We start from the raw sequence: 26,596 nt of genomic DNA, 5'->3' as shown, positions 1-26,596 counted from the left end.
TTGGTTTCAGGACCTTTCACTGACGCATGAGCACTGCCATGAAATAACGCAGCGTTCGTGCGATCTTTACCAAATGCCAATATATATTATGCTTGGGCACGTCTGAGCTAGGCTCCTGTTTTTTTTCTCCCGTTGGCATTAATTTCTTTCACTTCATCAAGTAGCATAATGCCAGTTTTCATCCTGTGTACTTTCCAAGCAGAAGTATAATGTACTTCCACAGTTAACAGTTTATGTAGTGCGACATTAGGAATTAAGCTAATTCCTTCGAGTCCTTAGCATATTGCTTGGGTCCCAATGGTCCGCTATGTACTCGCGCGCCCGAACTGATCTAAAAGCATTATCTAATTCCAGCCTCTCTGCGATGACAGCGGCAAAATAATAATTTTTTTTATTCCAAGAGCAGGACTACAATATGCGATTGGTTCATTTTCTTGCGCTGTGTGGTTAACGTTGCTACACCAGAACCAAAGGGCCACATTGGAAAGCGCAGAAAGACGGCTGTAGGGCAGCAGAGAGGCATCGTGCAAGTGATCAAGAAAGCCCACTCAGCCAGCTACTTGTCTCGCTTGCTCGCAATAGATCTGAAAACAGCGCTCTGTCCTCTTCAAATGTTGCATCTGAGGGGAACGCTCCCATAATTACTATGACCCTTACTACACCCCCCTTACCATTGCCTTGACTTCCCTGCGATGCTGTTGCTCACTTATGGGCCCGTTTTTTCACAGAACCAGGCGCAACACCCCACTAGCTCATTCTTGTTGACCTCGTGCGGGGCTTTTTACAGCGACGGACGTCTTGGGGGCTGCCCAGTTCTTTGCACCGTGTCCAGCAAAATGTCTTGCCCTTTGAGGCATGGCCCTCACCCTCGGGCTCTCAAAGAGCGCATGTTCACACTAGTGACGGCATAGATAGGTAGATAAAGAGGAGGATGGCATAGCGATGGCATAGGATGGCATAGTGATGGCATAGCTTCTCGCTACAGGCTATGGACTCTTTCGAGTAGATAAGTGACAAAAGGCTCCTGAACAAGGCCTTTTATTTAGTTAGTTGGTTTCTCGCAGTAAGAAAAACAGCGCAAGGCGCAACGACAATTTAATAAAAAACAGTTAAGGAGACACACGGGCGGTGTTTCTTTCACTGTTTTCTGTCATTTTGTCGTGCGTTGAGCTGCACTATATATGAACAACCATCTAACCTGTCAACCCGCTCTTGGTTGCTCATATTGAAAGTAAACTTTATAAGTTCAATAAAGATGGCGATGTGAGAGAGACAGGATACAGTGCGAACTCTACACTGAACTTTATTGACGGCAATGACGGGGAACATAAATGATCTGCCTACAAGATTCACACAAAGGCGCACTTTGCATTGTTACTCTACCATGAAAGTTACTATAATATATTACTGTATAATACTATATGCTGTAAGATATTTTACTTACATTGTTTACTGCTCTATATCGCAAATAATTCTGGCATCATTTCAGCTTCCTATAATTATTTTGTTTATTTGCACATACTAACCGAGTCCCCATGTCAGTTTAAACATATTGGTATGGAGCACAGAGTTTTTCAAAATTGCAAAGAAAGGAAAGTGGCGCCACCGTCAATGCGAGTCTTTTTCAAGAGTGCGCCATCCTCCACGGGCACACCGGGAAGACGAGGTTTCGTATTTAGCTTGGCTAGTGCTGCGCTGGAAACATGCATTCTGCTTCGGATTTTGTAGCTCTGCCGCGGTGCTCCCAAGGGCATTTCTTTGAGAAATCTTGGTGTTATTTGAGAGAATTTTGCATGCATAGGCTAATGATCTCTCGTGTCACGAGTTTCAAGCTGCAAAATGGCTGAATGGCTGAATCCTTTCAATGGCTGAATCCTTGCTCAGAAAGAAACTTCAGAAAGAAAGAAAGGTTACAGATAACACGCAAGGCAAGACAACTGTCATCCCTTAAATCCACGGTCTGCCGAGAAATCTAAAGAAAATAGGAAAGAAGGCAAATCTTCATGTGGTTTTTTCAGCCCCCGATAAACTAAGTGCCATATGTAAAAGAACCCTGCCCGCCAAACAACATCCCCAAATGAGTGACATGCACGGGGGTTGTAGACGGAAGTTTGTGGACAAAAGTTTGTAGATGGAAGTTGAGGACGGAAGTTGTGGACAGTTTTTCGCACGAACTGTCGTCGTAAGTTCTGCGGTAAATAAATTAAAATGTAAAAGTTCATTATGCAAAAGTTGAAGAGCAATAGATATGTAATGAAGTAAAAACAAAAATTAAAAAGTAGCAGCAAAAATAAAAGAACGAAGAAGCAAAAATAAATACAGTGGAGGAAAGTTTCAACATTTAAAAGTATAAATGGAAATAAATAAAAAGTAAAAATTGAGAACAAAATTGAAAGAAGAACGAAGTAAAAATAAACAGAGAGTGAAGAGTTTTTAAAGTTCAAAATAGAAATAGTAAAAAATAAAAATAAAAAAATAAAGAAATGAAAATGACAAATTGATGAAGAAAGAGAGGAAAGGGAAAGGCTTTCGCATTTGCGCTCTTAAGCAGACTTCGCAGCGATCCAGTAATTTTAAAATGCACAGAGAGCATCGTGTGCAGCATCCCGATGATGATGACGAATTTTTTTGGGCAAGGGCACCATGGCACAAGGTATTTTCGAGTTCTCAAGGTGGGGTACAAAGACCCATTTCCCAAGCATTTCTCCCTAAAAAAATGTACAGCATCCCACTGTCTTGCGGGAAACAGTATGTTGGACAATCCGGTAAATGCCTCAGCGTAAGGCTTCATGAATTCTACAACTACTTGAAGTCGTTAACGGGCAGCAATCTAGCTTTGCATTGCAAGAAGTGCGGGTGCGTGTCCTTTCTGGATAAATGCTCTGTCGTTACCAAAACCAGAAATAAACTAACTCTCGAAATCATTGAAGCCACACACATAGCCACTTTGTGTGATTCATGTGTTAGCGAGCCTTCTACATTGTTATCCGAACAAAAAGGGGCATTCCTTGGTTCGTAACGGCCTTTTTCTTTTCTTGTGCATTTTTTCGCGTTGATTTCTGCGGCTTGCCCAGCTCTGGCACATGCGCTCATCGATCGGCTGAGGTCTCTTTCGCCGCGGTCTTGTTTGTTCTCCTCAGTCAAAAGTTAGCGCTCGTGCTGTGTGTTCAGTCTTCGTCCGTCGTCTTGTTTTCGCGCTCTTTTTGTTCTTGCTGAAATTTCCACGCCTGTCACCGTTTTTGTTATCATAAAAGGAGTTCCCCGTGTGTTTTCTTGGCATTCTTAACTGTTCGATGTGATCGATGGGAACACGTTAAAAGACAGATTTTGCTACACCTCAGAAGAATAGACCATTACCTTCAATTTTTTCACAACAATACCTTACAGTTCTCACGTTTCTCAAATTATTGTCCGAGAATGTCGGACATATTGACACGAGGATTGGAAGTAGAAGAAAAAAGAGATCGCAGCCTCTAGAAGTAGACGACGCTGAAGTGTAGGTCCATTTTTCTGGTGCCCTCGTTCAGCCGCTGCAGTTCCTTTTCAGTGTAACAACTGTTACACATCTGGTAGAGGTGCTGGGTACGCTTCCCGACCTGCGTACGCCTACGAGATAAAGACGGCACTCACACCGGTCCATCAGCGCCCAAGCCGCCGCCTCCGCGGTGAGACACCTGAGTTCGGGCCTCTTGACAACCCGACGAGGAAGACGCAGCCTCGACCGACGGTCCCACCGGAAATGGCCACAGACAGTAGGTTCCCGGCGCCCATCCTCTACCACACGCCGCGAACACCGCCATCTTTTCACGGCGATGTGTACGAAGATGCGGAAGACTGGCTGGACACCTTCGAGCGAGTCGCCCGCTACAACGGTTGGAGCGACGACCGTAAGGTCCATAATGTGTATTTTGCGCTCGAGGACTACGCTAGGACATGGTACGAGAACCACGAGAGCAACCTGTCCACCTGGGAGACATTTCGCCAAAATCTCATAGCTACATTCCCCAACGCAGACCGCCGGGAGAAAGCTGAAGCTGCGTTTCGCTCCCTTAACCAGCGGACTAACGAAAGCGTCCGCATGTATGTAGAGGACATGACGCGCCTCTTCAAGCGTGCTGACCCTTCCATGGCGGAGGAGACGAAGCTTCGCCACCTCATGCGCGGGGTCAAGCAGGAACTTTTCGCCTGTCTTGTGCGCAGTACACCGCGTACTCTGGCCGAATTCCTCACGGAAGCGACTACCATGGAGACGACGCTCCTGCAACGAGCCCGGCAATACAATCGGGATGTCAGCACGCTTGGGCCCGCTGTTTCTTCGATGCCGCTAGGGAGTGATGCGGCCGTTTTACGGCACCTAATCAGGTCGATCGGCAGGGAGGAATTACAAACCCTCCAGGTGCCTCCCAGCGCGCCGTCTGTTACATCGCTGTCTGAAGTCGTCCGGGACGAGGTGCGCCTAGCAGCACAGCAGCAACAACTGCCTGAGATCCCAAGACAGACTGAGGTCAGACCAACCTATGCATCTGTCCTCTGCTGGGCCCCAACGCCAGGCTACGACGTGAATACCGCGACTCACGCAGCGCAGCAGTGTGGTCTTTCCCGTGTGCCTGCTCGACCAGCTTATCAGCGGTCACGGAAGTGTGAAGTGTGGTGTGCGCCGGACCGGCGGCCCCTTTGCTACCACTGTGGTGAGGCGGGACATCTTTACAGGGCCTCCCCGTACCGCCGAGTGGGTCTGCGTGGTTTCGCGCCCGACGACCCTTGCCCCCGGAATGGCGAACGACCATTCGAAATTGAAGCTCATCTGTCGGCCCGTCAGAGGCCCGGGACATACGGTCGCTACGATCCTAGGTCGTCATCTCCGCTGCGTTACCGTTCCCCAAGCCCTCGCCGAGACGCCGGCTACCCTGAGCGGCGTTCTCTCAGTCCACGCCGGGAAAACTAATTCCAGCGGTCTCCGGAGGCAAGGCCGCTGCTGTCGGGAAAACTGAAGATCCTCCGCCGCCGATATACCGATACGCTGATTCCTCACCGGGGCAGGGTAGCGACAGCATCCGATGCGCTACTTCTGATTTGCGTGGGACGATTGACGGGACTGGCACCATCGCTTTACTTGATACTGGGGCTGACTATTCCGTGATGAGCCACACCCTCGCCCAGGAATTGAGCAAAGTTTTGACACCATGGTTGGGCCCTAGCATTCGCACGGCTGGGGGTCACCTCATTAGCCCGGCCGGAAGGTGCACAGCCCGAGTCGGCATCCGCGGTTTCGTCTACGTGGGTGAATTCGTCGTGTTGAGCGAGTGTTCGAGAGATTTGATTCTGGGCCTCGACTTTCTACAGGCAAACGGTGCTGTGATCGATCTACACGCGGCGCGAGTCACATTTTCGACGAAGCAAGCCGTGGCGCACAGTAGCACAGAAGGCCCAGGAGTCAGCGCTTTGCGTATAGTCGAAGACGACGTAATGCTGTCACCACGGTCCAGTGTGCTGGTGTTAGTGTGGAACGACTCGTTCCACGACTTCGAAGGTATTGCGGACAGTCACCCTTCGCTGTTGCTCGAGAAGGGTGTGGCTATTGCGCGCGGTCTTGTTGAACTGAATGACGGCTGTGCGACAGTTTTTCTGACGAATTTCACGAACGAAATTCAGCACCTCGCCAAGGGAACGGCCGTCGCCTTCCTCGACGACGTGGATAGGTTGCCGAATATGTGACCCGTACAGGTGAATCATCGCGACAATGCCGCACCAAGTAACGCTCTTCGGAAGGTTAAAATCAACCCGGAGTTGTCACCTCATCAGAAGAACCTTCTGTCGTCGCTGCTACTTGATTTTAAAGTTTGCTTCGAGGCGAGCTCCAAGGTCGGACGTACGCCGGTAGCCAAGCATCGCATTGTCACCGATTCGGCCACGCCACCAGTTTGTCAGCGTCCATACCGCGTTTCGCCTGAAGAGCGCGAAGCTATTAGGACGCAAGTCGATGAAATGCTTGCAGACGACGTTATACAGCCGTCAACAAGTCCGTGGGCGTCGCCGGTGGTCCTGGTGAAAAAGAAAGACAACACGTTGCGATTGTGTGTTGATTACAGGAAACTGAATAATGTTACCAAAAAGGACGTATACCCACTCCCGAGGATCGATGATGCCCTTGACCGACTCCGGGACGCCAGGTTCTTCTCTTCCTTAGATCTGAAAAGCGGACATTGGCAGATCGAGGTGGACGAGCGAGACCACGAGAAAACGGCTTTCGTGACACCCGACGGTCTGTACGAATTTAAGGTGCTCCCGTTTGGACTTTGCTCCGCTCCGGCCACATTTCAACGCATGATGGACACTGTTTTAGCTAGTTTGAAGTGGCAGACGTGCCTTGTGTACCTGGAAGACGTGGTCATCTTTTCGTATAGCTTCGAACAACACTTGCAGCGATTGCGCATTCTCCTTCAAGCTCTTCAGTCTGCACAACTAACGATCAAGCCAGAGAAATGCCATTTCGCCTTCGAGGAGCTCCGTTTCTTAGGACATGTTGTCAGCGCACAAAGTGTTCTTCCAGACCCCGACAAGACTTCCGCCGTCTCCAGTTTCCCACGCCCAACCGACAAGAAGGCCATCCGACGTTTTTTGGGCCTCTGCTCGTATTACCGCCGCTTTGTTAAAGATTTTCTCGCCTAGCTGAGCCATTGACTGCCTTGACTCGAGATGACACACCGTTCGTACGGGGAAGTGCCCAAGACGCAGCCTTCGAGGAACTCCGCTGCCGCCTTCAAAGTCCACCAATACTAGCTCATTTTGACGAGAATGCAGAGACTGATGTCCACACTGACGCCAGCAATGTCGGCCTCGGAGCGATCCTCGTACAGTGGCAGGACGGCGCAGAGCGAGTAATCGCCTACGCGAGCCGCACACTTTCTCGATCGGAACGGAACTATTCGACGACCGAAAAAGAGTGCCTTGCCGTCATCTGGGCTCTGAGTAAGTTTCGACGTTACATCTACGGCCGACCGTTTCGTGTTGTCAGCGATCATCACTCGCTATGCTGGCTGGCCAGCATTCAAGACCCTTCTGGCCGGTCGGCCAGATGGAGCCTCCGTTTACAGGAGTACGACGTTACGGTCGTCTATAAATCGGGTCGGCAGCCCCAGGACGCGGACTGCTTATCACGAGCGCCCGTGGAACCGGCTACGCAAGACATCCCCGAAGATTGCCCTGTTCTTTGTGCCATTAGCATCTCCCGTATGGCGCAGCTTCAACGAGCAGATTCTGAGTTGGCGCCACTCGTTAAGTATCTGGAGGGTTTGAATTCTCAAGTACCTCGTGTGTTTCGCCGTGGACTACAGACCTTCATTCTGCGGCGTGGAGTCCTCTACAAGCGCAACTTTGACAGCAACAAAGAGACGTTTCTGATTGTTGTGCCATCCCAGTTACGCTCTGAAATCTTAAGCGCTTGTCATGATGAACCATCCGCCGGCCACTTGGGGGTTAGTCGCACACTGGCAAAGATTCGGCTTAAGTATTACTGGCCCAATTTACTCCCATCCGTGCGTAGATACGTAACAACATGCCGGGATTGCCAACGGCGCAAATCTCCTCCTCTGAAGCCAGCCGGCTTTCTGCAGCCCATAGCACCACCAAAGACCCCTTTTCAGCAAATTGGCATAGACCTCCTCGGCCCTTTTCCGAAGTCGACCAGAGGAAACCGGTGGATTGCGGTCGCGACAGATTATTTGACCCGATACGCTGAGACAACGTCACTTGCAAACGGTACTGCTGCTGAAGTCGCCGACTTCTTCGTCCACAACATCGTCCTGCGTCATGGCGCTCCTGCAGCTATCATTACTGACCGTGGAGCTGCATTTACGGCCCGCTTCACTCAGGCTGTACTCAAGCTCACGCACACCAGCCATAGACGTACAACAGCCTACCACCCGCAGACAAATGGCTTGTTAGAGTGCCTCAACAGGACCTTGACCGACATGCTTTCCATGTATATTGATATTGAGCACAAGACATGGGACGAAATTCTCCCATACGCTACATTCGCGTATAATACCGCGCAGCAAGAGACGACGCAGTTCACTCCGTTCGAATTAGTCTTCGGTCGACAGGTTACCACCCCCCTCGATGCTATGCTACCAGTGGGCCCCCCTGAGTGTGAGAGTGAACTTGTTGTCGACGTCGCCACCTATGTTCAGCGCGCGGAAGAAGCACGGCAACTGGCCAGACACCGCATTCACCGCCAGCAGCAGATCGATGCTGACCGCTACAACCTTGGACGCCGCTACGTTACCTACCACCCAGGCGACTATGTGTGGGTTTGGACGCCCGTTCGTCGTCGCGGGCTGTCCGAAAAGTTACTTCGCCGCTACTTCGGCCCTTACCTTGTTGTCCGCCGCCTCAGCGACGTAACGTACGAAGTTGCACCAGCCTCGCCAGCTCGTTCATCGCACAACGGCAAGCGCAGCGACGTTGTGCATGTGGTGCGAATGAAGCCGTACTACGAGCGACCCCCCGAGTGACTTTCCGGCTGCATGTAGTCATATTCCGTGATGTCAGACTCGTGGTGTACCTCTTGAACACTTTTTCTCCCCGCTATTCGGTCTGACGGTAACACCGCATCGGGGCGATGCTCCTGAAGAGGGGGCAGTGACACGAGGATTGGCAGTAGAAGAAGAAAGAGATCGCAGCCTCTAGAAGTAGACGACGCTGAAGTGTAGGTCCGTTTCTCTGGTGCCCTCGTTCAGCCGCTGCAGTTCCTTTTCAGTGTAACAACTGTTACAATATCCTCTCTTTTCTGCTGCAAGATTCCTTCAGTTTTAGACCGCAGCAAGCAAACCCCAACTTTCGGTCCTCTCTCGTCTTTTCTGCACACTGGAGAAGCGAACTGTTCCGCTTTGTGTGTGTCATGCCAATTTACGCAAGGCTAGGTTGTTGTACAGTGCCTGTCTTGTGTGGTTTTAGGGTTCTTGTGCAGAGTTTCTTTCCAGTAATTTCTGCTTGTTCAGTGCATAGCCATGTAGACACTGCTCAGCAGTGCGCAAGGTATCGTCGATCTCTGCACTCTCATCCTTGCGAACACCTGCGAGAAAGATAGCGTGTGAATGATTTAGCGACGCTGAAGACAAATTGAACTCGCTCTTTATCAAGCCGTCATCCCATATTACCTTTATTTCTGCTGTGCTATTTTAATCTACTGAATATATTATGAAGCACTAAATCTCCACTTTGCAGCCTTTTCCGTCATTAGCCAATAAGTTCTTAGACATTTGCTTTGTTTTCACGTTTTCACAACTTGTTGCACTACCTACAAGAATTATGGAATCCGTTGCAAACGCACTTGACCTTGTATTAATATTGCGGCCTGATTTTGTTTCCGACATCACGTACTTACCCGGCTTGAGCGACCACTCGGCACATTCATTCAGCTCAAAAATCTTGCGATCAAAAACCATTAAAAAATTCAAACCGTTCCGAAATGACGCAAAAGAAAAATTTGAATCCACTATCCAACTTTCTTGACATTTTTTAACAGACTTTGACTGTATTAGTGTTCTGTCCAATTGCAATATGTTTCCTTCTAAAATTGCTGAACTAACAAATACACCCCACTTCGCACCCTTGCATGTAGCCATGACACTCCGTGGTTCAAAATCTGTCTCAAGCGCTTGTACAATAAAAAAAGCGTCTCTATACATCAGCAAAGATTCTTTTAGCATAACACAGTGGACTAAATACAAACTGGCAGCCCGTGAGTATGTAACCGCACTTAAACAAGCAAAGGATAAATTCGTAATACCTAGCCAGCCGAGCTTACAACCGACATCAAAAAGTTTTGGTGTGTCATTAACCCCAAAGCTAATGGCATGATAACACTGACTGACAGCTCTTTTAATGTTATTCCAACTGACGAATGTGTGTCCGTACTTAAAAACGTTTTCCTACGCAATTTTTCTTCAACCACCGCTATTACTCTCCAATCAACGCACGAGAACGAGTATCCATAACCATTGAAACAGCAGGCATGGAATCAATATTTTAATCTCTTAAACGATCCTCCGCTCTTCGGTACTAATTAATCAACGCGAAGTTTTTGAAAAACACAAGCTGTTTTTCTTCTATTTTTGTAGCAGTTATTTTCCAGCAGTCGCTCGAAAAAGGTTCCTTGCCTGCTGAATGGAAGGTCGGGAATGTGATCCCACTCCATAAATCAGGCGGTAAGCATTGTCCTTATAACTACCGTCCTATTTCGCTCACTTGCATTCCATGTAAAATTCTAGAACATGTGCTTGCTTGAAACCTTGTTAGCTTTCTCGAAACTAATTCCTTTTTTTTAATCGTCGCAACATGGGTACCGTGAGACATATTCATGTGAAGCACAGGAAGCGGAGAACTTTAATGGAGCAGGAGAGGTCTGCCGGGTTGTCGGCCTGGCATGCTTCTCCCGGTGAGGGTGAAAGAACAGCATAATAGCGAAGAGGATGATGAACAGAAAAGGAAAAGGGATAAAGAAACTGTGAATGGTGAAATAAAGCACAATCACGCACTGACAAACGCACACACAGACACATAATTGTCAAATAATGTTCACCAAACCCGTGTCTCTTAAAAACCCTAAAAATGCTTTTGCCCGGCCTACACCCGAAGCCGCATCCCTTCAGGGTGCAAGGACATGCTCCAGGTGCACGGGGTCATCCTGTCGGAGTCTTAAAGCACTTAAATGTGCCTTGCGATGTTTGTTGAAGAGTTGGCAGCGAGAGCTCAAATGTGGCAGATCCTCGGGCACACCAAATGTTGGTCACAGAGGGCTCCTTGATGCACCAATTTTATCTAAATAGGATTTAGTGCAGGCTACGTCCAGGTGAATTCGGTGGAGGCAATTTTGATCACGTCTGGTTGTATTGCGTGGCATGCGGAAGTCACAAGTGGGGTCGATACGAAGTAGGGGTCTATATTGATGCTGCGGATCACATCACAAAGAGCGTTGCGTCTGCCAGGATCACAGCTGGTATCATTTACGCGTAAACTAAACGTCAGCCTCGGCCGTTCTACACTTGCCGAATTTATAATTTTAGATTCTCAAAAGCGTTTGACAAAGTGTGCATACTTTTCTAATGTTTAAGTTAAATCGATTTAAAATTGATCCCAAACTGCTTGCTTGGATCGAGTGCTTTCTTTTTAACCGTTAGCAATTTCTTTCTGCTAATGACTCAACCTCGCAGCGAAGTAGAGTACAGTCTGGCGTACCTCAACGCTCTATACTTGGACCGCTCTTTTTTTTAATTTAAATTAATGATCTGCCCTCTTGTGTTTCCTCGAACATTCACTTATTCTCAGATGATTGCGTGAACTTCACGGAAACAACATGTGACAATCACATATATTCTCTTCAAGGAGATCTTAACGCGACCTCTATTTGGTGCGAATTATGGTCAATAGAATGAAACATTAGAAAAAATAAATTTCTGCGTGTGTCAGTAACTTCTAGTCAGCAACCTTCCTGAAGAAGGATAGAAAGTTGGGCGAGTTGGTAACAGTTCATGGTGGGTGGACAACCAGGGAAATAATGGAGGCATATTTCATTCGAAAAAGACAAGCAGAGTGTGTTAGCCAGCCTTTCTGGTTTCTGGTTGATAAGGAGGTTTCGTTTTTAGATAAATGAACGGAAAGTAGGGGGGAGGGAGGAGGCTCGTTGTTGATGAGAGTGTACCACGCGGCTGATAAGTGTGTAGCGATGTAACCATTGAAAGTGCCAGCGCAATTGCTACGTTACTGGTACGTCACGTGTTTTGGGGGTATAAAATGTATGTTCTTTTCAATAAAAACATTAGTTGCGAGTCAGAGCTTGTCTGTGTCTATCTATTCTCGTCTCTCGTCTGTTCGCGCTGTTCCACCCGCCATCATCTATCTTCCTACCACGTTAATAATATACCTCTAGATCTTAAAAGAAAACATTTGAAAGAAGTCTGTCTTGTTGGGAAATTAATATAGTAGAAAGATGACTGATGCCAACCAGATTAATTTTTGAAAAACACGACGTTTCGGGACCGGCTTGGTCCCTTCTTCAAGGTGAGACTACGGGCGAGGCGCAGCTTGGCTTTTTAAGCCCTCGTGTTGAATACCTCCGGGCCAATGGTTGCACGCCATGTATGTAAAACGAAGGAAGTGTCCCCAGGGAGCCATTAACATTCCTTCGTGTCTGTTGTATGTGCCACGACTCCAGCAGAAGCCTCCTGCGCTGGTTAGCCTCGGTCTCCAGTAGAATAGTGCCGTCAGAGTCAATTCGGTGGTCACATTCCTCGCAGTGTTCGGCCACAGCACTGCGCTGACGGTTTATTTGTCGGACGTCCGCTTTGTGTTGCCTTATTCTTTCGGCGAAGTTCTTCGTTTCCCCAACGTACGAGGCCGGGCAGACTGAGCAGGGAATCTTGTATACAACCCCTTGGGCCCTTTCTTTTGGGTGACGGTCTATCGGGCGGGGGAGGAAGCGTCCGATGGTGGTAGCCGGTTTGTGCGTTGTTAGCAGCTCTTATTTACCGAGAATTCGAGCCAGCGTCTCGCTCACGCCTTTCACGTAAGGTATGCAAACATGTTTTCGGTTATGGCGTGTGCTTGCGGAAGGAATAGAGCTGTTGTTCTTTTTTTTTTGTTTTTGGCTGACGCGTCGGATAAATGAACTGGGTTATCCATTTTTTGGAGATCGGAGACTACTCGGTTCTTCTCGGTTCTTTTTTCTTCATGTGAAGAACATATGGTATCGGCTCTCTTCAATAAAGATGTAATGACAGATGACTTGTGGGGAGTGGGATGATTCGAATTGAAATGGTGGTACCGTCCCGTGTTGGTTGGTTTTCTGTATACCGAGAACCGCAAGCCTTTGTCGTGCCTTGTGACTAGAACGTCGAGAAAAGGCAGACTGCCCTGCTTCTCACGTTCAACTGTAAATTCTATGGCCGGTTCAGTTGAATTTAGATGGATTCGGAGGTTTTCTACTTGTGACGTTTTCACCACACAAAAGCTGTCGTCTACATATCGAAGGAACAAATTTGACTTGAGATGGAAGGTGGCAAGCGCCCGGCTTTCGACGTCTTTCATGGTTAAATTAGCCATTGTGACCGATATCGACGCCCCCTTAGTAGTTACGGTTGTTTGCTTGAAAAATTCTCCTTTATAGGTGAAATAAGTAGTGCGAAGACAGAAATCAAGAAGTCGGCATATCTCGTCGACGCTGAGTGGTGTTCTCTAGTGCAGGGTATGGTCGTTTTGGAGTGAGCGGTGAGCAACGGCCACAGCCAGGGGCACTGCAACGCTGGTGAATAACGACACCACGTCAAACGATATCAGGCTTTCGTCTTCTTCAATCGTCAGATCCGATACAAGTTGAAAGAAGTGTCCCGAATGCTGTACATGCGTGGGTGTTCAGCCGGAGAGCGGAGCTAGTACCTTGTGAAGGTAGTCGGAAAGACGTCGGAGAGGAGATAGAGGGAAGTCCACAATTGGCCGCAGTGGGATGTCAGGTTTGTGAATTTTAGGTAGCCCGTAAAAGCTTGGGGCTGAGCCATTTCTGGAGATGAGGAGGAGGCAAAGCCTTTTGTAATCAGGGTGCCGCTTCAATATGTCCGCTAGAATTTTGTTGAGCGTTGTTTGAGTGGTCGAAGTCGGATCCTTTACATGTTGTGATAAAATATGCTGTGTATAAACGTTTTTTACGACATTCCGCAAACTGCCAATGAAAGGGGGCCTGCGGCCCTGTCAAGCTGGCTTCTGGCAGCTTTTTCTGCAGGCTTCCTGCATCATGTAATGTGATGTGAATAAACTTCTTCTTCTTCTTCTTCTTCTTCTTGTCTTATGTCCCACTGCTCAGCAGGGCCGATGCTTTCTCCTCGTAGATGCGGCGGTCCATCACCACCGTTGAGTTGCCCTTGTCTGCCGGGAGCACGACGATGGTGGTGTCGTCTCGAAGGCCCCGTAGTGCCTTTCGTTCCAGTGGCGACAGGTTACTGGGAAGTTTGGCGGGTACATTGGCGATGACCCCAATCGCTTTCAGGCAGACATCTTCTCTAATCTGCGGCTCGAGGTGCCGGATAGCGTCCTCGACAGCCGCGACAAGTTTTGGAAGGGCGGGAACCGATCACATGTTGAACCAAAGCCCTTTTGCGAGGACCGAGGACTCATGCGGGGTTAGCAGACGAGAGGAAATGTTCGTTATGGACGCCGGAGTTTTGGGGATCTGGTTGTTTCCGTTGCTTCTTTTGTATTGCAACCAGCTTCTTCCTTGAGTTGTTAGATGCTTGTTGGTTAAAGTGGCGGCCGCTTCATCGGCAAAGGCGTGCACACATGGGAAGAGCTTAGGCATCCTGTGTTCTGGTTGGCGGCGGGTGAACAACAGGTCCAGCTGTTTTTTGCAGAGAACAGAATGACACTCGTGTATCCGCACGCATAGTAGGCATTGCTCCGTTTTGGACACCAGCCGTAGGCCCTCTGGAGTGGTTACAGGTCGCTTGAGGCGAAGACTCACGAGTATCACGCCCTTTTCCCTGCAGGTCTTGTTGAAGTCGAGATGAGTACGGAATACAGCAACACCCTTGGTAATGTTGATATATCGCTTTACAAGCTGCATGGTCTCGATGCCGAAGTCTTGGCGTATAGAATCAAAAGAAAACGTTTGACAGAAGTCTGTCTGCTTGGGATAATAATTTAGTAGAAAGATGACCGACGCCAATCAGGTTAATTTTTGAACAACACGACGTTTCGGGACCGTAAACTAGGAGGCGCAAAATACCGGACGACGGACAGAGTAAGGGACACAAAAAACAGGTTCACGAGCGCTACTACCAACTGTTTATTCATGCTGTGGTACAGGGGTTATATAGAAAGAGAATGTCGAGTATGCGCGTGGAAAAGGCATAGAAACAGCACATCAGGCATGCGCACAAGTTAAAAAAAAGAATCTAAAATGCTCATCATCAGGGACACGTAAGCAGTCATGGTAAAGCAATTAAATGTTTTGAGTACTGCTTTTGCTCGGAGTGACCAGATTCCAGAATTTTTTCGGGTTAACGTGCAGGATGTTTTCAAGATCTTCGTGAAAAAATTTCTTTTTAGAACGTCGTAGTAGGCTAATGTATTCGTGTAGGCACTTGCTGTACATTTCCCATTTTTGAACTGAATTTGTGTGTTTGGCCGCACGATAGAGGCGCTTCTTTTTGTTTGCTAACTGTCACAATGCGTTGCTATACCAGGGCTTGTTGCAATCACCACGTGTGCAGACAAGGGGGCGTAGGTTTCAACAAGGAATAAGACTTTATTCTTGAAGAGTAGCCAGTTTTGTTCTACTGATCTAGTGGGTGCGGCCTGCTGGAAAAGGTGGAAAAAAGTTTCTAACTCATGGTTAATAGTGCGAAAGTCTGCTTTATTGTAATCGCTAATGTACTTTAGAAAGCGTTGCTTGGTGGGGACGGGAAAGGAAAAGTTGAAGACAAGCACCTCGTGATCGCTCAGACCGGTGATGCTGGTTAATGACTCAATTAACTCAGGTTTCGAAGCGAGAATAAGATCGAGAGTGTTGTCCCCACGAGTAGGCACTTTAACTGTCTGCGTGAAGTTAAACGTGAGGACCAGGTCAATGGAATTGCTCGATGGACCGGAAGGTGCTGACAGGATTTCCCAGTCAATATCGGGAAAGTTAGTCTCCACAAAGTAGGTAGTTCGCACGGACAAAGCGAGTGTAGATCGAGTAGAACGGAGTGAAGGTCGTTAAGAAAGGAGGAGTCGCAATTAGGAGGCCGCTAACAAGCAACAATAATATTTGTGCAGCTAGGAAGGGCCAGTTTAACGCAAAGTATCTCGTGAGAGGAACTAACATGGACGGGGGATGTATGCAGTTCTGATTTTGAGAGAACAAGGACGCCGCCACCCCTTCTTCCTGCTCTGTCGCGCCTGCAAGCAATAAAAGGTTTCGTTTCGGAAAGAAGCTCTGTGTCCTCGATATCTGGAGTCAGCCAAGACTCGGTAAAAATAGCAACATCCGCGGAGCTATATTCAAGAAGGAGTCCTACTGCTTGTTTCCTTGGGAGGTAACTGCGGATATTTGTCAATAATCGAGTCATTCTCTTAGAAGCCCGCGCATTTCTGTTAGCTAATGATGATTGATGAGGATTGGCACGTAGAGGGCGGAAAGCAAGTGGTGGTGGTGGCTGTGACGACGACAACTCTGTTACAGCATCGGTTGTGTCGTTGTAGACGTATTGCTTGCTACCAATAACAAGTTTGTTGAAACGTATCTTGAACGCAGCGTTATTTTGTTGAGCATACGCAAAAAGTTTTTTTTTCCGTGCCAATGTGACACAGGCTGAATAATCTTCGCACAGTATACTCCGAATTTTCCAGCTTAGATGTAGCTGAAAAAGTTGATGATTTGGGTTTGAAACGCGCAAATTTTACAATAATGGGGCGATTCTCTGCCTCCCTGTAACGTCCAATTCGGTACGCACGCTCAATGTCAGTAGGATCAATTTACTCACCAAGTTTCTCGCAGCAGAAGGAAACGACATGCTCTTCAGATCGCGCCCATCTTTTACACCCAAAATTCCCCAAAAAATGGCCACGCTTAGCTTGGTTAAGCCAAGAATGCGTTGCATATCTCGATGGAGTTCCGTGCTGCTCCGTTGACTCGATAGGCTATTGACTCGATCGCCATTGAAACTGCCCGTGAAGGAGCGCTCGATCGCCTTTGAGTCGATAGACTATCGGTTCGAGGGCCCTCGAAATGCCCGTGTGACAGGGGTATAAGACTGTCGCGGCGAAGGAACGCAGCTCTTTTATACATATGCCGTGATGTCAATCATAGCGCAGCGCCCCTAGCGGGAGGAGCGGGAGTCAGGTGGTGGCTGCGGCCGCGCGCGACCGCGCCAGTTGGGGCCCAGCTTTTCCTCCATGACGTCACGCTCCGGCGCAGCGCCCCTAGCGGGAGGAGCGGGAGTCAGGTGGTGGCTGCGGCCGCGCGTGACTGCGAGAGTTGGGGCCCAGCTTTTCCTCCGTGACGTCACGCGCCGGCGCTGCGCCCCTAGCGGGAGGAGCGGGAGTCAGGTGGTGGCTGCGGCCGCGCGCGCCCGCGCGAGTTGGGGCCCAGTTTTTCCTCCGGCTGTCGTGACGTCACGTCACGTGGTTGCGCTAAAGGTCAATGGTGGCTGCCCGGCCGCGCCCAAGGGCTGAACTGAGTGATTGCAATAAGCAACGCTTAAAAGTTATGGTTCGACCTACGAAGGCAGTTCTCCGCATCATCACATTTCTCGGCGAGCTGTTTGATTTCAAACGAAAGCTTAGTACTGTTCTGGTTTGTATTATTGTGTATGCAGGGGCTACTCGAGTGAACATTCCCAACATTTCTTTCCAAATCATCGACACGCAGTGACAGACGATTGACAGTTTCTTCTATGTTAGGCTGGGCACCGCGAATGGCTCACAACTCGGCAATTATTGTAGCATGAGATTGTTCGAGACGAGTTAAGGCTTCAGAAATAGACTGTAATGATACAGAGTCTCGTTTTATTCTTTGTAATTTTAACCGCGCACAGCTGCTCAGTGGAATCATCTTCCCGCATTGTCACATATATTAAGAAGCCTAAATTAAATTTTAAAGGAAAGAGATGGTGTGAAGAAGACGACGTCGTTTATCCAAAGAATAAAGAAGAGGAAGAAGAAGCATTGGGTGAGGTGGAGAGATGATTGGCGTAGAAGAGAGGAAGACGACGACAAGGCTTACGTGGACTAACACCGAGGCTATAAAAGGGCGAGTGAGAGCAAGGCACAGGGGGGAACAGCAGAGAAGCGGAGGCTCCGGCGGGTCAGGGACACTTTGGCTGGAAGAGAGCGACGCCGGCTACATCTCCGGCGAGCTCGAGTTCCACGGCATCGCATCGTGGACTTCCTGCCGTGCCTGAGCCCGTTCCGCGGAGTCAACGGAGGACGCTACCACCTGCTTCGGCCAGGGGTGTCTCCAGCGCTGTTGCCACCCATCCGGGTGGTGCCCCCAACGCCAACAACACCGGCATCACCTCCATGGGCGCTTGGACCTGGAGCTTGTACGACGCAGCCAGCGACGCCAGCTCAAGCGCGTCGAACGCAGCCAGCGACGCGAGCCCAAGCACGTCGAACGCCGCCTCGACGCCGGATACTGGATCCATACAACGCCGCAGCCGCACCGAACCAACAGTGAGCACAAACGCCGACCGCTAATAGTAGAACGCTATTAGGAGACGCTGGTAGCAGTGTGCCCGGGTCGTGTGTATTTATAGCCTTTGTGCTTTGTGTTAGTGTTGTTTGTTTTGTGTTCTAGGGTGTGTGTCACGTAGGGTGTATTAGGTGTGCGTTTGCGTGGGTACACCTGTCGCCTAGTCCATTCTTTCGGTCCGAGTATTCTCCGGAGAGATCCGTGACAAAGATAAGTGGCGAGCCTGTGCCAGGATTAATTTCCTTTTTTTTCTTTTTGCTTTGTCTCGGATCTTTCCGATCTTTCCACGGCAGAAGGGATGGAATTGGCAAGAAAGTTAGAACTGGCGCTCAAGCTAGGGTTAAGCAAGGAAGAAGCGATACATCTCTATGAGGAGGAGGAAAACAGGCAGAGAGAGGAAAGGGCGCAAGCACGCGCAGACGCTCGTGAAGCAGAAGCGCGCGAGGGGAAAAGAGCTCGCGAGGCAGAAGAGCGAGAAGAGAAAAGAGCTCGCCAGACAGAGAGAAGAGCTCGCGAGGCCGAACAGGAGAAAAGAAGGGTAGACGGGAGAAGGATTTTATTTTGTGGAAACAGGCGCATGTCGCGGGAGGATATGAGGAGATCACGGACAATGACCAGCGTTCCTTAGGGGATACTGAATCTCCTAGACCGACCAGAGTGTGCCCAATGAAGCTGATGGCTCATTTTGATGTCAAGAGAGATGATTTGGATGCATATCTGCAACGATTCGAGCGGATAGCTTTGGGCAAGGATAGGAGCGCAGTGAATGGGCTACGGCATTAAGCATGTGTTTAGTCGTTGAGGCGCTGAATGTGTTTTGAAGGATGCCTGCTGCTGATTCTATGGACTACGAGAAAGTCAAAAAGGCACTGCTCCAAAGATTCAGGCTTACGGCAGAGGGTTTTTGTGAGAGATTTCCCACCGCGAAACCTGAGGATTCGGAAACCACGAAGCAGTTTTCTTGCAGGCTGACCAACTATTTTGATAGGTGGCTTGATATGTCAAACACAGAAAAACGTTTTGAAGGGGTACGTGACAAGCTGGTCACAGAGCAATTGTTAGGGTGCTGCAGCTCAAAGCTAGCGCTATTCCTGAAAGAAAGGAAGTTGTGTTCATTGGAACAGTTCGCCGACACTGCAGACCAATTCCTCTTGGCTCAAGGGCTAAGAAATTTTAGTAAGGCAAAGGAAGAAACCCAAAAGACCCTAAATACAGACGCGGCAAAACCAAGAGTATATGGCGGTGCATCTAAGGCGCCAGTAAGCTGTTTTCTCTGCGGCAAGGTGGGACACCGTGCAGCTGACTGTCGGACAAGTAGCGCTGCCCAAAAAACACAGATTGTGTGTTAATGTTGTAAGGGGAGGGGTCATACTCTGGATGAGTGCCGATACAGAACGCAGGACCACGCTGCATGCGTTGTCGACTCTAGGGTAGAACTTTTCACGCCACCAGAAGTTCCACAGCTGAAAGGAGGGCAAACGCCGCTGGAAAATGAGGCCGTGAGTGGAACACCCAAGTCGAAAGCAGCAATGCCGGTGGTGGTTGGGCAAATAGGGGACCGTCCTATATTGGTGCTTAGAGACAGCGGAGCGAACACAGTTTTGGTTCGGAGAAGCCTGGTGAAAGACGAGGATCTTACAGGGGAAGCGTCGGCCGTCACATTTGTAGATAGCACAATGAGGTACCTTCCTGGAGCAAGGATTCTAGTGTTCACGATATATTATACTAGACAGGTAGTGGCAAAATGCGTAGACCAACCCATTTACCATCTCATTTTGGGAAACATTACGGCTGCAAGAAGTTTCGAAGACCCCGATCGCGAGTGGACGATGCTCGACTTTGAAGAACATCCAAAGGAAGAAAAGCCCGCGACAGCTCATACGGGTGCAGTCAGTTTCTCGTCGGCAGTGGAGACAAGAATTCAAGCGACAACCCGAGCAACGCAGCGTCCGCTCTCTACTCCTGATGCGATGTGCTTGAGCGTAACACCGGGCGAAATTGCAAATTAGGCATAAAGAAGACCCGAGCTTGAAAGCCTGCTTCGAAAGAGTCGGGAAAAAAGTGAAAAGAAAGAAGAATCGTACGTCCTTTGAATATCAAATGGTAAATGGTCTTCTGCACAGGGAATGCATATTTAGCTCAGGAAGGCGGGTCCTGCAGCTGGTTTTACCGAGAGATATGCGAGAGACTGTGCTACGTTTAGGATATGACGCCATTATGGCTGGACACCAGGGTGTTCAAAAAACGTTGTCTACGATCACCGAGGAGTTCTTTTGACCGGGTGTTCAGAGTGACGTTAAGCGCTTTGCTCGCTCATGTGACGTATGCCAGCGCACAGTTCCGAAGGGAAGAGTTGATCCCGTTCCTCTGGGCAAGATGCCAGCCATCGACCTACCGTTTCAGCGAGTGGCTATTGACATGGTGGGGCCATGGTCTCTCCAGTATCCGCCAAAGGTAATAGATATATATGCTTACTCTGATTGACGTGGCCACTCGTTATGCTGACGCTATTCCACTGAGAACTATCGACAGTATCCAAGTGGCGGAGGGTCTCGTGGAAATGTTTTTGCGTTATGGGTTCCCGAGGGAAATTTTGAGTGACCGGGGCTCGAACTTCACATCAGAACTAATGAAGGAGGTTAACCGCCTTTTGTCAGTAAGGCAGTTATTGACGATGCCTTACCATCCCATGTGTAATGGGCTTGTAGAACGGTTCAACGGCACCCTCAAAAACATGATCAAGAAAATGTGTCAGGAGAGACCTACTGATTTTGATAGATATCTTCCAGCTCTTTTGTTCGCTTACCGCGAAGTACCGCAAACGACTCTGGGTTTCTCTCACTTTGAGATGTTGTATGGGAGAACCGTTAGAAGTCCACTTGCAATACTCAAAGAGCTGTGGGCTAATAAAGAGATGGCATCCGATCTGAAGACAACATACACATACGTGCTTGAGTTGCGGGACGGGTTGAAGGAAACGTGCAGGCTTGCACATCAGGACCTGGCAAGGGCACGCGAACGCTATAAAGGATATGATGACAAGAAAGCCCTTCACTGAAATCTGAATCCGGGCGACAGGGTTCTTGTACTGCTACCCACGGATCATAATAAGTTAATGATGCAATGGAAGGGCCCGTACCGTGTGACGCGGAGGAAAAAGGACTTGCGTTATGAATAATTGGTAGATAACACTAAGAACGTTTCCCATGTAAATATGTTGAATAAATACAAAGAAAGGGGTCCCGTGCGGTATGCCCCCAAGGTAGGATGTGCGGTAGTGGCCGAGGAGACAGGTGATGTTGCCGACGGGCTCACGTGCAGTGGGGAGAAAAATGCAGGATGGGATAAGGTACTAATGAAGCCCAAAGTGAATGAAGACAGAAGATTACAGCTCTACTCCAAATCAAGGGGGAGAAATTTCCGGAAGGACCAGACAAAACGGAGGCCATATGTTGCAAATTAGACTTGTATACACATAGAGCTAACTGAACAGCTCTAGGTATACCTGGGATGTATCTTGTTGTTGTTGCTGTGTTAATGTATCTCTGGGATTTATCTTGTTGTTGCTGTTGTTGGTGTTATGTGATTATACATGGAAGTGTGTTGCGGACACCAACATGCGTATTAAGGACTCTGTACGGACAACGGCTGTTGTTGATATTATGTGATCAATCATACAAGGAGGTGCGTTGCGGAGACCAACATGGGTATTAAGGACTCTGCACGGAACGGCAGTGGTGTGTTAGTGTTCTGAAAACGCAATTTGGTGTGCTGTGTTAGTGGTGTGCGTTTGGTGTGTGCTGAGCCACTGCGGTGTGTTGTGTTGGGTCCAGAATCGCCACAGAAGAGAGTCGGTTGGCAGGATGTCTTGGAGATGAGGATGACGTGAGCAGTTTTTCTTGAAAAAACACTTGAGAGAGGGGGCCCTTGTCACATTATTAAGGAGCCTAAATTAAATTTTAAAGGAAAGAGGTGTGACGAAGACGACTTCGTTTAACCGAAGAATAAAGAAGAGGAAGAAGAAGCATTCGGTGAGGTGGAGAGAGATAATTGGCGGAGAAGAGAAGACGACGACGACAAGGCTTACGTGGACTAACACCGAGGCTATAAATGGGCGAGTGAGAGCAACGCACAGGGGGGAACCGCAGAGAAGCGGAGGCTCCGGTGGGTCAGGGACACTTTGGCTGGAAGAGAGCGACGCCGGCTACTGCTCCGGTGAGCTCTGGTTCCACGTCATCGCATCGTAGACTTCCTGCCATCCCTGAGCCCGTTCCGGGGAGTCAACGGAGGACGCTACCACCTGCTTCGGCCAGGGATGTCTCCAGACCTGTTGCCACCCATCCGGGTGGTGCCCCCAACGCCAACAACACCGGCATCACCTCCACGGGCGCTTGGACCTGGAGCTTGTACGACGCAGCCAGCGACGCTAGCCCAAGCGCGTCGAACGCCGCCAGCGACGCCAGCCCAAGCACGTCGAACGCCGCCTCGACGCCGGATAGTGGATCCCTACAACGCCGCAACCGCACCGAACCAACCGTGAGCACGAACGCCGACCGCTAATAGTAGAACGCTAGTAGTAGACGCTGGTAGCAGTGTGCCCGGGTCGTGTGTATTTATAGCCTTTGTGCTTTGTGTTAGTGTTGTTAATTTTGTGTTCTAGTGTGTGTGTCACGTAGGGTGTATTAAATGTGCGTTTGTGCGGGTACACCTGTCGCCAAGTCTATTCTTTCGGTCCGAGTATTCTCCGGAGAGATCCGTGACGCGCATCAACCACTACACATGCTGACAACCAACACTTCAAGACCGCATTAGAGTACATTGTTTAAGTGGGAGCATATATTTTTTTACTACCACTTTTTCCACTGTATTGCTGCACTGTATGTAAGATATTATATTCTATTAAACAGCCCATGAAGAACCCATTAGATAATATTGTATAACTAGAAGCAATAATTTTTGTACCATCAATTACTTCTCTGCACGGTACGTTGTTTTTTATTTAATTTATATGACCACTCTCCTCTATAATGCCTCTCGCCCTGAGAGAACACTAACTAAATAAATAAAAGATTAATGTGTCCTAATTGCAGATAATCTGCAATTAACACAGGAAACTGAGCTTTTATAAGCTAGACAACACAAGAGGGAAGTACAGGCGGCGCCGCCACCAGAGAGGGACAAAATATTTATTCACTGCTCATACCGTCTTGAGAGTCTCCATGAGTGAGTCCCCAGTCCAGGATACCTGCGGCGGCTGTTGCAGGTTAGGCCTCTTCGACCAGTGAAAGCTAATCTCCGTGTTCCCGGCTGGCATTGTGTATGACTGGGACTGCAGGGTTGTGCTTGCATCCCTATGTGGTGTGGTACGGTATGGCTGTCTCGCCGCACCGCGGGCATGCGCGCCTGTATGTAGTGGGGTTTGTCTTGTGTAGAATAAATACGCATGAATATTCGTCTGCTTGTAGCGCCCTCCAACACACATTCTGCTCTTTAGTGAGTTGGCAATAAGGTGGCGGAGATAACCTCTTTAGTCGCCTTAGGTGCTCCAATATGTCGCCGTACGTCTTAGTAACTGGCTCGAGTCCCAACGTATCAGCAGTCCCTCGGTTGCAGTGTCCTCGATCAATGGCGTCCGCTGCGTGGTTCCCGGCCAGGCAGGCCTGTCGCGGTGCCCACATGATAGAAGCTTTTTCTTCGCCTGAGCCACCTTGGCTTAGAACGCAGAGTGCATTCTTGTCAATTCTGCCTCGCAGAAAATTCTGACAGGCAGTCTGCGAGTCTGAGATGATTACCAGGGTTTGCCTCTTCTGCTGCCTTCGGCTACGGCGAGAGCAATCGCAGTCTCCTCTGCTTCGGTGCAACCCTTATGGTGACGCTGGCTAGCTCCTTGTGAGCGTAGTCGATTGCCGCTCCTACGATGGCTCTGTGTCTTGGGTACCCGGCTGCCTTGGGTAGCCGGCCGCGGTGGCTCAGTTAAGGCATTCGGCTGCTCTCCCGAAAAGACGCGGCTTCGATCCCGGCCGCTGCGGTTGAATGCTGATGGAGCCGAAATTCTAGAGGCCCGTGTACAGTGCGATGTGAGTGCACTTAAAGAACCCCAGGTGATCGATATTTTCGGAGCCCTTCACTACGGCGTCCCTCATAGCCCGAGTCGCTTTGAGACGTGAAGCCCTCATAAACCATAAACCATCTTTTCCAGCGATGCGCTTTTGTAAAGCTTGAGCCCATGCTTTCCTCCTGCCTCAGTGCAGTTGTGGACTCACCAGTCACTTTCACAAGAAGACTACGACAGCATCAGCCCCGTTTCATTTACTCATCGTTTCGTGAAAATTTTCCGCCGTTTCCTTCACGAAATTCTCTGATTTATCGAGAGAGCGTGATGTCATCAGCACCAGCAAACTTGAAAATGGGAGGTCTAGAATGTTCCAGTAATTTCCGTTGGGTTATCATCATAGATTATACTAATCCGACCCACTAATCTACCTTAATACACCCAATCATACCCTTTATTGCACCTTATCATTTTCTGGGGTGCACCTATTTCCAAAACTGTGGGGCAACTTTCCAATTTTTTGATGTGGACCCACTTCCAAATGCTATAGAACTTTAAGTGTCTGGTTAAAGGGTCAGTGAGGAGAACTCTATCAATTTTTTGTTAGCAAACATGATCTAATCGAGGTCTCCCACGGTTGCAAGGGCCAAGTTATTTATTTATTTATTTTTTTTGCCACAAAAAGAAACGTGATGGGTGCGCAAGGGCTGTCGCGTTTAAAGTTGGCGGCTTGAAACTGAAGCCGGCGCACGACGCTTTAACGGCTTCCGCTGGATCCAACAGATCCACTGGATCGGGCTCTCTCGCCCACTTGCAAGTGCCTTCAGATGTGTATTGTAAATGGATTTAATTAGCCGAGAGCTCGAAAAGAACAGCTCAACCCAACTGCCGAAGCTATTGAATTACGTCACAACGCACACCTCGCCGCGGAGCCAAATCGGTCTGGCCGGGCCGGCGGTGGCTGGCGCAGTTGGCGCGAAAAAGACATGCTCGAAGCACTCCGCCAGTGCGGTCAGTGTGCGCCGAAGCCGCTGAACGCGTCGGCGGTCAAGCGCAGTTGGAGTATAGAGGGTCTCGCTTTGGCCGACGTGACGTCGCCGTGCAGCGCGCGCGCGCGCGTTACGCCGGCGTATAAACGCTCCTTAAAAGAGCCTGCTCTTAACCGCTAACCAACGCATTCAGTGGCGGCATCTATGAGAGCCACTGAAACCCCCCGCCCACTCATTGAATAAAAAAGATCCTGCGCCGAGGCTCGGAATCGAACCAAGGCCTTTGGTGCTTGAGGCGGAGACGCTACCACTCCGCCAAGACAACTCAAGGCTAACCATCAATAAAGGCACTTCTAGTGAACGCACTCTTCCGATGCAGAAGTCTCCGCGCTTTCGCTACGTTAATACCGGCCTAACAGAGCTAGGCCATCAGCAATTTTTCTTAACTGCCTTGTACCTTGTCTCCCGCCCCTAATAAATGATTTCCGTTAAGAAGTTTGAAGTTGACTGGCAGAGCCGGGATTGTTTCGTCGGGCGAGCGTGCGAAGGCGCAAGTGCAGTTTATACTGCGAACTGCCTTGTAGTGTCATGAGCAATATAAGCAGGAACACGGGAGTGCGTGGCAGATAGCCTCACACCCTGCTCGTGGCGATGCACGGCGGCCGCTTATGGCAGCACTGTGGAGAGGGTTCTGCTGCGTTGCCTGCTTCTTAAATTGAAAGAACACGCCACCCTTTCCACTTTGTTTCTGACAGCGGCCGCCACGTGTCGCTACAAGTAGGATTCGAGGCTATCAGGCACGCGTTCCCGTGTTCCTGCTCATATTGCTCATTATAGTACGGTCACCGACCATCGTGCCATCGTAGTTTTTCATCGGCCGTGGCGATCATCTTACCAGCCTTAGCAAGCTCTTTCAAAGGTTAACTAGCACTTGAAGCGGCACTTGGAGTTCCTGTGCTGTTCGGCGCTAGTAAATCGAGACGCGTCAAAAGTAAACAACGGGGCACGCAAAGCTCAAAGACGCAAAGCGCCATAACAAATCGAAACTCTCATGGCCGCCTGTGGCGCCGCCAAGCATCAGTTTTATTTGCTTCCAACATTCAGGTTTTCTTTTCTCTGTCTTCCTCGTGTGATAAAAGTTCACTATCGGTTTTAAAACGAAACTTACTTCAATATTGAACCGTGCAACCTTCTTTGTCAGCCTCAGAGATTCGCGAACTCCATGTAGGAAGGAAAATTCCTCCAAGGTGGCGTCTCTTGTCCTATGACGTCAGCACGCTTGTACTTGGGAGATCGGCCTGTGGCGGCGATACCTGTATTTTGGTTCTTGCT

At 49.2% G+C, this 26,596-nt stretch overlaps 1 protein-coding gene across 1 annotated transcript in view; it reads left to right on the top strand.

The window, feature by feature from the left end:
* LOC144110325 (uncharacterized) overlaps positions 1-26,596 on the top strand; it is a 172,143-nt gene that overhangs the window by 885 nt on the left and 144,662 nt on the right. The gene's annotated exons all lie outside the window — the stretch shown is intronic.

Source organism: Amblyomma americanum, chromosome 11, assembly GCF_052857255.1.
Source record: "Amblyomma americanum isolate KBUSLIRL-KWMA chromosome 11, ASM5285725v1, whole genome shotgun sequence".
Lineage (NCBI taxonomy): Eukaryota > Metazoa > Arthropoda > Arachnida > Ixodida > Ixodidae > Amblyomma > Amblyomma americanum.
This window is presented reverse-complemented; position numbering and strand designations above follow the sequence as displayed.